Here is a 12181-nt window from a genome sequence, read left to right on the forward strand (position 1 = left end):
ATCAATCATTTGACACATTTGTTGAATACCTAAACAGTTCTAATAAACTTAATATGGTATTCACAAGTAATTTTGGGGATAAAAGTGTTGAATTCCTGGATCTGAGAATTTTTGCCCAGAATGGCAAACTAAATACAGAAGGATTTAGGAAAACTATAGCTAGGAATTCTATCCTCCACTTTTCCAGTTCACACTCAACAAAATCCAAGGAAAGCTTTCCTTATAGTCAGTTTCTACGACTAAGATGTAACAACAGTGAAGAAAGTCAATTTAATCATCAAAGTACTGAACTTACCGGACGGTTAATTCAAAGAATGTATCCTAAAGAGATAGTCCACCAGGCCCTACAAAAAGCAAAAACAAAACAAAGGAGAGAGTTGCTTCATACTTCCAGGAGAGACAATAAATCTTCACTTGATAGACCAGTTTTTTGTCTTTGGGAACAGCCCTATGAATGAAAGGATCCAGTCAATTATTCTGAAGAACTGGCATATTCTCAGCAGTGATCCTGATCTAGCTGAGATTACTTCATCTAGACCTATAGTAACCTATAAAAAAAATAGGACTATAGGGGAGAAATTAAATATGAAACACTTAGAAGTTAAAAAGAAGAACCTAAATCAGTGGTCTTTTATGGAACCCTTAGAAGGCAACAGAAAATGTGGTTCATGTAAATTTTGCAAACATAACATAGGTACAAAAGCAGGAAGGCTGGGTGGTATTTATTACAGTGTTAGAGATCTTATTACTTGTAAAAGCACCTATGTAGTGTATTTTTTGATGTGCTCCTGCCAAAAATACTATATAGGGAAGACCATACGGCAGCTAAAAGATAGAGTAAGAGAACATCTTTACTCAGTCAGAACTGGAAAAGGGGCATTAAGGTTTATTGAGCATTTGAGGGAATGTCACAAAGGGTCCTGTGAAACCATTAAGTTTGGCAGCTTAGAGCGCATCCAAGAAACAAAACATGGCTGTGATCGGCATACGCTATTACTGCGAGTTAAAGCAAAATGGATTATACGGACTGAAGCCCAGGGGCCCCTGGGCTTCAATGATAAACTAGACATGTCCCCATTCCTATAAATAGTTAATATAGATAGGTAGTTTAAGAGTTAATACTCACGGCTAGAAGATAGGGTTTACTTATATTTCCTTTCTTTCTCCCCTTTGTTTACTTTAGGTCATGTGAGTGATCACATGACCACTACGCGGGAACACATCACTCCCGTTTCCTCTTTCTTCCCTATATAGGATCAGACAGCTCAATGATGTGAACGAGGCCGGACGAAGCACGCTCTGTGCGAAACCGCCGGCAGTCGCCTCAAGTCTCAGCGCCCCTGTCATCTGAGGTCCCCGCGGGAGGAGTCCGTTTAGGAGTTTACCTTTGGAAGCTGTAGCGGTGAGTGCAGGAAGCTCGGCGGCATTGCCGTACTCTTCCCCACTTTTGATACTGTGATTTATATTACTTCCTAGCACCACCGGACAGCGTATTTGACTCAAGGGATTCTATACAGTGCTGGTTGTCTCGTAATTCCCATTAGGCTTGCTAATCAGTGGTGTCATCCAGCTACTCTTTCCTTATTTTTAGATTTGTAAATTACGTCTATTAAACAATCTTAATCCTTCCTGTACTTATTAGCTGCTGAATACTACAGCGGAAATTCTTTTCTTTTTGAAACACAGAGCTCTCTGCTGACATCATGAGCACAGTGCTCTTTGCTGACATCTCTGTCCATTTTAGGAACTGTCCAGAACAGCATATGTTTGCTATGGGCATTTCCTTTTACTCTGGACAGTTCCTAAAATGGACAGAGATGTCAGCAGAGAGCACTGTGCTCATGATGTCAGCAGACAGAGCTGTGTTTCAAACGGAAAATAATTTCCACTGTAGTATTCAGCAGCTAATAAGTACAGGAAAAAATAAGATTTTTTTAATAGAAGTAATTTACAAATTTGTTTAACTTTCTGGCACCAGTTGATTTAAAAAAAAAAAAAAAAAGTTTTTCACCGGAGTACCCCTTTAAGTTTTTTTTAAAGTTACAAATATTATAATAAATACTTAAATAATGTAGTCCCATATTAACTTCTTTCTGATTTATGATGCTGCTATTAGCACAACACTCACCATCGGGGACCGGCATCAGAGATCACTACAGTGGCAGTCATTTAACTCTCTAGATGCCGCAGTCAGTAGTGACTATGGCATGTAGATGTTTTTTGACAGGTGTCCATCATGTGTGGGCAGTGGTTGGCACTTCTGCGATGCCACTGTGGGATTCTTCTGTTGCTATGGTAGACATGTCTTCTGAAGGCCTCTGTGGCTGCCATGTCAGATCTATGACTACAATTTGCCACAGGCAGACTGTACTGGTAGATCACCAACCTGACTATAAAATTGCAGTGTACTGTATAAGCGATCAAAATGTTGCATGTATAGATCCTCAAGGGAGACTAAAAATTTTTTTTAATAAAAAAAAATATATATATATATATATATATATATATATATATATATATATATATAAAATAAGTCACCATCTAATAAAAATTTGAATATTTTCCCTTTTCCTTTTTCCAAATAATAAAAATTGTAAGCACAAAAAATTAGTATTGCTATGCATACAAATTAAATATAACAGTGTGTATCCTGCACTGTGAACACCATAGCCACAATAAAAACAAATATAAACATTTTTTGGGATGATTCAGCAATGTTGCTTTTTAGTCTCATACAAAATGGAGTCAAAACGTCCCATTTATCGCTAAACGGTACAGAAAAAAAATATAGAACACTGCAAAAAATGAGACTTCACACAGTTATGTAGATGGAAAAAAACATTATAGGGGTTAGAATATAGATATGCAAAGTATTGAAAAATATATATTATTAAAATAGTTATGAAAAACATAATAAACTTGATAAATTGTTGTAATCAAATGGGCCTGCAGAATAATGATAACATGCCAATTTTATTTCTTTCTTTCTCAGAGGCTTGAGAAAGGACGTAGCAGCGTCTGAAACAGCTGTCGTCTGATTGCAGCTCCCCTGCCCGCACGCTGCATATCCCCGCTGCTATGAATTGTATGCACCAAAGAAAATAAACCACAGTTGCACTACAGTGGGTGAGTTGCCCTCTTCTCTCCTCTGGATTTGTTTCATATATGAACTGCCTTGTTAGAGTGAGCACCCCCATAGCTGTAGTTAGTATGCATGCTGCCGCACAAAAAACGACCCTATGTGAACAGTGGTGTTGTATGTGCCAGATCCACTTGTCTACTTTACTATTTATTACTTGATTACTTTGTGTACAGCTCCCCAATATTAGCAGAATTGAATTTTTATTTTATTTGATCAATTTCGGCCTGCAAATTACATTTTCCTGCTTTCGCGAACCAAAAAGGAAGAAAATGCAAATTATTTATTTTAGTGGGCAGCACATCATGACGGGATGAACTAAACATTTATTACTAAGTTTTTCAAATATAAATCCTTTCAGTCCTAAAATAGTGATACCCTATGACTAACAATTGAAAGAGCAACAACAAAAGCTTTTCTTATGGGTTATTTCTGACTAGAGTTGAAGAGTAAATATAACCACAATACAGTACCCTAGAACCTGGGATTTCACCCTCAATCCAAAGTTGACTCTGAACACCCAATATTTAAATACTCAAAGATTCTTTATTGTACCTTAAATGGGTACTCCGGCTCTAAGACATCCTATCCCCTATCCAAAGAATAGGGGATAAGATGCCTGATCACGGGGGGGATCACGGCGGGACCCCAGCAATCAGGCATCTTATCCCTTATCCTTTGGATAGGGGATAAGATGTCTTAGCAGCAGAGTACCCCTTTAATTTGGGTAGAGTTGAAGCTTGAAATGGTCAGGCATGAAGGTCCACATATGTCTTTATTTTTTTTATACATTACTTTTGTTCCTTTGACTGTTTATGAAGTTATGAAGTTGGTGTTTGTTCAAAATTCAAGTTGTCCATCAGCTTAGAAACTAAACAAATACACCGTGAAAAAATATTATTCATTTAACTAAAACTATTTGAAAAATATTACCAAACAATGTAATGCAGCCCAACAGCGCACATCGGGTAGCCTTTCCTACTCTTTTAGTGTGTCGTTTAGAAGAACTAGTACAGGTTATTGGCAGGGCACCAGATTGCCTCATTCCCAGCACTGTCCTGACAGCTGCTGCAGGTGTCTGAATATACATCAGCCATAGGTTGGCAGAGAGGAATAGAAATTGTTCAGGAACAGGAGGATATCCCTTGTGTTATTGTAAAATGGATAATTAGATGAATTGGGAATGCAAGTGGCTGCTTTGGGGCAAAAAAAAGTTATTTTTACATAATTTGACACTTTATATACCATTTGGTTTTTTCGCATACATTCACCATCAGGTGATCCCTAGAGGCGGCAGAGCAGGTGAAGATGTCAGGACACAGCCAGGAGCATTGAGGGGTAAGTGTTACAGGAACAGAACACCCATCATTTTGACAGGTGTTCTGCTCTTCTACTGTAAGCAGCGATCTGTATAGATCACTGATTATGGTCTGGCCCCTAAGGAGTTCAGTGGTGATGCTGAACATCACAACTTAACCCCTCTCTCATTTGAGAGCTCTATAGTAAGCAGTAATCTATTGAGACCTCTTTAACTCCTTATACATAATGGGCTGGGCGCTCTGCACCCAACTCATGGAGTGTAAAACCTGCATGTCTTGTGCAAATTTAGTAGCGTATTTGCTAGCCATTGAATTAAAGTGAATGTATCGAAGAGTGTAAATCTAGTTTTAGATGGACAAATTTATATATAGGTGCCATTTAACTTATGTTGCTAGATAAAAAGACAGGCAATACACTGAACAAATCACTGATATATGGAACATGAATCCAATTTAGCTAATTACTAATTCAAAACCAACCAAAATAGCTAAAATTTAACAACTTTTATTAAATCCAGTTAAAACCTATATTTACTGTAAAATGGATACAGAGTCATCGGTCTACAGTATATAAAGACTCAAAACAGGGTAAATTCCCTCCAGGGTCAATCCCCTATTTAACACCCTTGTCAAAACCCGACGCGTTTCCCCGTGGGTTAGATAAATCCACGGTTCATCAGGGGTTATACTTAAACCCCGGATACACAGTGGAGAAATATACCTTATTCTATTCAATGTGTAACAGACAGGATAGGCACATAAAACATATAGCATAAAGCAAGCAGGGTTAGTTAGTGTGCAATATAATTTCTGTGGGATTCCTCTTCGTATCTAATCTCCAAAGATGTATTTGATAAACAATAGAACCAAGGTCCTTGATATGACCTCCAGATTTAGTTCCACTTCCTGAATATCAAAATACAGCAAGGAATGCCCATATGATATGAAGTGGGCTAATAAATACAATTATTTTCTTCCTCAACGATGGCCCCTTTTAACTCCGTGTGGAAATGCAAATGCCGCCAGCCTGGATCGGAGTCTGGTATGGTCATTATCTACACCCGGATCATAGTGGAGCATATGTTTTATTCAGACAGGGTAGACCCCAAGTAAGCAGGGGAGTTTGACCTGTGTGGATTTGTGGCAGTCAGGGATATATTGAGCCTTTCAGCAGTGAAGGATAGGAAGTGTATGAATTATTATGGGCTATTTAGTCCCTCATATGGAGGAAACCTATCTTTAAAGTGTGGATTTTGTGGGAACCATAACATTACCATGGCTATTATCAATGTATACACACGGAGTTAAAAGGGGCCATCGTTGAGGAAGAAAATAATTGTATTTATTAGCCCACTTCATATCATATGGGCATTCCTTGCTGTATTTTGATATTCAGGAAGTGGAACTAAATCTGGAGGTCATATCAAGGACCTTGGTTCTATTGTTTATCAAATACATCTTTGGAGATTAGATACGAAGAGGAATCCCACAGAAATTATATTGCACACTAACTAACCCTGCTTGCTTTATGCTATATGTTTTATGTGCCTATCCTGTCTGTTACACATTGAATAGAATAAGGTATATTTCTCCACTGTGTATCCGGGGTTTAAGTATAACCCCTGATGAACCGTGGATTTATCTAACCCACGGGGAAACGCGTCGGGTTTTGACAAGGGTGTTAAATAGGGGATTGACCCTGGAGGGAATTTACCCTGTTTTGAGTCTTTATATACTGTAGACCGATGACTCTGTATCCATTTTACAGTAAATATAGGTTTTAACTGGATTTAATAAAAGTTGTTAAATTTTAGCTATTTTGGTAGGCAATACACTGACCCTCATTTTTTCAAAAGGGTGAAAACACTTTGGGCCTCATTTACTAAACTGAAACCGACCAGTTTTTGAGATATTTTGGCGCAGTGTCTGCGACATGTCTGTGCCAGTGTACAACAGTGTTTTCCAGGAAAACCCGACATTGCACTGTGAAAAGCCGAAAAAGGGGCATGGTCTGTTGCAAAGAGAGCGTGGCTGATCAAAAAGGGGTGTCCTTTCTCAACTCGACCTATTTACTATTGAATTTACAGAAAATCATGTGGATAAATGGCAGGAAATTTCCACCTAGAAAAAGCTGGTCAGAAAAAGCTGGTCAGAGGAATCCTGCAAGTCTGAAACAACATTTTAAACTAGTAAAAATCCGACACTCTTAGTAAATGAGGCCCATTATGCGGTTGCATTGAGGTGCAGTGGCTATGCAGTTGGCAACTACAGTACTTCTGCAGGTTAGACAGTATGTGTGAACATACCCTAAGCATAATATAGTCTTAGGGAAGGGTCACGCATAAAGGATCAGCATATGACCGACCCTAGAGTGAGCCCTTTGCCTGTGCCTGTGTGTCTGCTCATAGCAGCAATCCACTGCTACGAACACACACAGGGATCTGCACAAATTTAGAAAACTGCGCGTGCATGCGCGGTTTACTCTCAGTCATTGCGGCCGCTCTGCCTAGCTCAGGGGGCAAAGGAGCAGCCTCGATGTCTTTGAGTAAACTGCACCTGCGCAGTTGACTACAGTCGCGCACATCCCTGTGATTGTGCTGCTATGAACGGACACACGCAGGGGGTTCACTCTAGGGTCGATCATGGTCAGAGCAGGGTCACACTGTGCACATTCACATCGCTGACGGCAGTCACAGAGGGACTGCAGAACAAGCTCCCAGCTGTGTCAGGGTAGCTCTGTGTATCCGTTTGTAGTGGCGTATTTCCCACTGTAGAAATCCGCCACTACAGGTGATCACATAGAGCTATTTGGCCGCAGCTGAGAGCTCGCTCTGCAGTCCTTCTGTGATTGCCGTTGGTGCATCCACAGCGTGAAATGTGCTGTGGATGCACCCCGTGTGACCCTGCCCTTAGGGCTCATGCACACAAAGTGGGAGATTTATCAAGGAAAAGTTGACCAGTTGCCCATAGCAACCAATCAGATTGCTTCTTAAATTTTTCAGAGGCCTTTTCAAAGATAAAAGAAGTGATCTGATTGGTTGCTATGTGTCCATACTGTGGGGCCGATTTATCAAACCAAGCTTTCAATTTCAAAAGGCCTCTAAAAAAATGAAAGCTGGAATATGGTTGCCATGGACAACCATACCTTGGCATAATGATAGTCTATGGGTTTAGATGTGAACCAGCCCTAATGTGAATTAAGGTGCTTGCCAGATGTTCGTGATTAATTTTACTAAATCCAATCACTGGCGCCCCCTCTGGTCACATGACCATGCATTATCTTGGATTTAAATCCCCTACAACACCCAGGCTGTCTGGTGGTCTTGTATTTTTCCACACAGCCAGGGGCACACTCTGTGCCACCCTCTGTTCAGGGTATATTGTTGCTTTCTTATGTTTTTAAATGAGTATGAAATATTAAAGTTATCTTCATGAATAATGAATTTCCTGGCATTGCTTTTAGTCACATGCATATTACGTTTGAAATATTCTTGTTGTACATTGTATAATCCGCTGAAAATAACTTCTCCTAAAATATTAATTATGTTAAAAGCAAAGGAAAGCAGAAGGAAAAATAAAATCTTTATGCCGGTAATATAATAGCACTGTGTCATTCTGATAACATTGGTGTTAGTGACTGAAGAGCCTTCAATGGTTCAATAATAATAAGGGTCTTCTTCTGAATTTGTGTTTTCCAAACCGTGTGCCTCCAGCTGTTGCAAAACTACTTCTATTTTAAAAATCTTAATCCTTCCAGTATTTATTAGATGCTGTATACTCCACAGGAAATTATTTTCTTTTTGAATTTTCTTTTCTGTCTGCTGACACCTCTGTCTATGTCAGGAACTGCCCAGAGCAGGAGAGGTTTGCTATGGAGATTTGCTCCTACTCTGGGCAGTTCCTGGGACAGACAGAGGTGTCAGCAGAGAGCACTGTGATCAGACGGAAAGGACATTAAAAAAGAAAAGAACTTCCTGTGGAGCATAAAGCAGCTGAAATGTACTGGAAGGATTAAGATTTTTAAATAGAAGTAATTTACAAATCTGTATAACTTTTTGGCACCAGTACTCCTTTAAGATTTTTAATAGAAGTAATTTACAAATCTGTTTAAAGGGGTTGTGCGCTGCCCTGCCTTTCGGAGCTCCGCATGCAGCGTCCGGAAGTTCATTACTCTGTGTGCGGGCTTCCGTGTTCGCGGTTGATGTCACGCCCGGCCCCCTCGTGACGTCACGCCCACCCCCTCAACGAAAGTCTATGGGAAGGGGGTGCGACCGCTGTCATGCCCCCTTCACATGGACTTTGGTAGAGGGGGCGGGCGTGACGTCACGAGGGGGCTGGGCGTGATGTCACGTCCGGCGGCCGCGAACACGGAGGCCCGCACACAGCGTTCGGAGTAATGAACTTCCGGACACTGTGTGCGGAGCTCCGAAATGCAGGGCAGCGCACAACACCTTTAACTTTCTGGAGCAAGTTGATATGAAAAGAAAATGTTTTCCACCGGAGTACCCCTTTAATGTAAAAACTTGATTTAAAGAATAGTACATTATCGAACAACACATTGCTTTAAAATGTATGCAGTTACAGTATAATGAAATACCTAACCTATGCCTAAAGGGAAAACATTACTGGTAATTGTTCATTAATGGATAATATGACCTCAGTAATGTATTCTTTAGCTGCATGTTATGCTCAGTGACCATGTACTGACAACTGGATTTTCGCAACCATTAGGTAATTGTTTTACTGTATAGCTAGCTCCGTTAAAACAAATAGATAGAGATAAAAAAAAAGGGATAAGTTGTCCAGCACATACTGATACACAACTATTGCATGGACCCGGCATACAGGTGCACGCTGCTATTCTAAATATACACAAGCAGGAAACATAGAGGTCCTCATTTACTATTGCAAACCCGACATGTTTTGTCGGGTTGTGCGCCAGATTCTGTCGCATTGTGCCATAAATTCTGTCTGTGCCAGATTTTGCGCCAGAATTTGTGCCAGAATTGAAAAAACCCAGACTAACTCTCCATTTTGCTAAGAAAACCCTTTAAAAAGGGCGTGGCAGCCGGGGAAAGGGGCGTGGTCTCCAAAAAGGAGCGTGTTCCTGACAGTTTCACAAAAACCCAACATATTTAATACTTTTTCCACATAAAATGTGGTGGATTTGAGCTGAAGAAAACCCTACAGATCAGAGCATGTGTAAAAAAAAAAGCAAATTGTAGGGAAAGTGGAAAATGTAGGGAAACCTTAATAAGCACCGTGGAAAATAAATTGTAGGGAATTAAAACCCACAAGGAAACCTATACAACACTCTTAGTAAATCAGGGCCAGAATGTGTCGGCAGATAAAAACCATTTGGCCCATCTAGTCTGCCCAATAATCCGAATCCTATCAATAGTCCCTGGCCCTATCTTATATGAAGGATAGCCTTATGCTTATCCCATACATGTTTAAACTCCTTCACTGTATCTGCAGCGACCACTTGAGCAGGAAGGCTATTCCATGCATCCACTACTCTCTCAGTAATGTAATATTTCCTGATTTTACTTTTTAACCTTTGCCCCTCTAATGTAAAACTAGGTCCTCTTGTGGTAGTTTTTCTTCTTTTAAATCTCCTCTCCTCCTTTACCGTGTTGATTTCCTTTATGTATTTAAAAGTCTCTATCATATCCCCTCTGTCTTTTCTTTCTTCTATACATGTTAAGGTCCTTTAACCTTTCCTGGTAAGTTTTATCCTGCAATCCATGTACTAGTTTAGTATCTTCTCTGAACTCTCTCTAGAGTATCTATACAGTGACCCCCTGACCTACGATGGCCCCGACATACGAAAATTTCATTCGATGGCCTCTCAGAGGCCATCGCATGTTGAAGGCAGCATCAACATACGATGCTTTAGTATGTCGGGGCCATCACATAAACGGCTATCACGGCCTCAGCTGCCGCCAGATAGCCGTTTACGGTGCCCCGTGTGCCCCGGTGATGGTCTCCTACCTGTCCTCGGGGCTCCGGAGCGTCCTCTTCGGGATCCCTCCCATCACCGGTGCTCTCCATCGTCATCATCACGTCGCCACGCACGCCATCCCATCATCCAATAGGAGCGGCGTACGTAGTGACGTGATGACGGCTACATGAGAGTGACGTACCCGGACAGCAGAGACGTTCCGGAGCGGTGGGGACACCACGGGGACGCGGCGACAGCGATGGAGGGCGACATCCAGGGCAGCGGTGACCAGCCCTTCCTATACTTCCTATACTTTACATTGCACGGATCCCTCAACATACAATGGTTTCAACAAACGATGGTTCATTTGGAACGGATTACCATCGTATGTTGAGGGACCACTGTATACTTCTGAAGATCTGGTCTCCAGTACTGTGCACAATACTCCAAGTGAGGTCTCACCAGTGTTTTATACAGCGGCATGAGCACTTCTCTCTTTCTACTGCTTATACCTCTCCCTATGCACCCAAGCATTCTGCATTTCCTACTGCTCTATTACATTGTCTTCCTACCTTTAAGTCTTCTGAAATAATGACTCCTAAATCCCTTTCCTCAGATACTGAGGTCAGGACTGTGTCAAATATTTTATATTCTGCCCGAGGGTTTCTACGCCCCAGGTGCATTATCTTGCACTTATCCACATTAAATTGCAGTTGCCAGAGTTCTGACCATTCTTCCAGTTTTCTTAAATCCTTTCTCATTTGGCGTAACCCTCCAGGAACATCAACCCTGTTACATATCTTTGTGTCATCAGCAAAAAGACCTATACCGAACTATCGAGACCTTTTGCAATATCACTAAAGAAGATCCCTGAGGTACCCCACTGGTAACAAGAAATTGCTCTGAATATACCCCATAGACTACAACCCTCTGTTATTTGTCCCTCAGCCACTGCATAATCCACTCAACAATATGGGAGTCCAAGATCAGTGACTGTAGTTTATTGATAAGTCTTCTATGTGGAACAGTGTCAAAAGCCTTACTAAAATCTAGATATGCGATGTCTACTGCCCCTCCACCATCGATTATTTTAGTATTACCAATCAAAAAAATCAATAAGATTTGTTTGACATGATCTACCTGAAGTAAAGCCATGTTGTTTTTCATCTTGCAATCCATGGGATTTTAGATGTTCCACAATCCTATCCTTCAGTAGGGTTTCCATTAATTTCCCCACTATTGATGTCAGACTAACTGGCCTATAGTTGCTTGATTCCTCCCTACTACCTTTCTTATGAATGGGTACGACATTTGCTAATTTCCAATCTTCCGGGACGGCTCCTGTTACCAGTGATTTGTTAAATAAATCTGTTAATGGTTTTGCAAGCTCTTTTAATAATTTTAGGCGTATCCCATCAGGCCCCTGTGACTTATTTGTCTTAACTGTAGACAGCAAACTTAGAACTTTGCTAAGACACATGCATCAAATGATTCACTAGTCTTCCCCCCTAATGGAGGTCCTTTTCCTTCTTTTTCTTTTGTAAAAACTGAACAGTACCACAGTGGTCTCTTCCTTTTTCTGCTTTTACTGACAAATCTAATGCAATTTTCTGTTGCCTTCAATAATGCATCTTTTAAGGAGTCCCATTTTTCCTGGACTGTGATCAGTCCCAGTCTGATAGAGACTCATTTACGACTAATCAAGTTTTTTCTAAAATCTCAGACTTTTGTTTTTGTGTGGTGTGACTCCTTCACTGTTCTTATATTAAACCACACTGA

General features: G+C 40.7%; 1 protein-coding gene across 5 annotated transcripts in view; it reads left to right on the forward strand.

Annotated features, from left to right (window-relative positions):
• B3GALT1 (beta-1,3-galactosyltransferase 1) overlaps positions 1-12181 on the forward strand; it is a 443777-nt gene that overhangs the window by 281004 nt on the left and 150592 nt on the right. For all 5 annotated transcript variants that reach the window (XM_056536926.1, XM_056536924.1, XM_056536925.1 and 2 more), the window contains one exon: positions 2993-3126. The gene's annotated coding sequence lies outside the window, so the exon portion shown is untranslated. The remainder of the gene's footprint in view (positions 1-2992; positions 3127-12181) is intronic.

This window comes from Hyla sarda, chromosome 8 (assembly GCF_029499605.1).
Source record: "Hyla sarda isolate aHylSar1 chromosome 8, aHylSar1.hap1, whole genome shotgun sequence".
Classification (NCBI taxonomy): Eukaryota; Metazoa; Chordata; class Amphibia; order Anura; family Hylidae; genus Hyla; species Hyla sarda.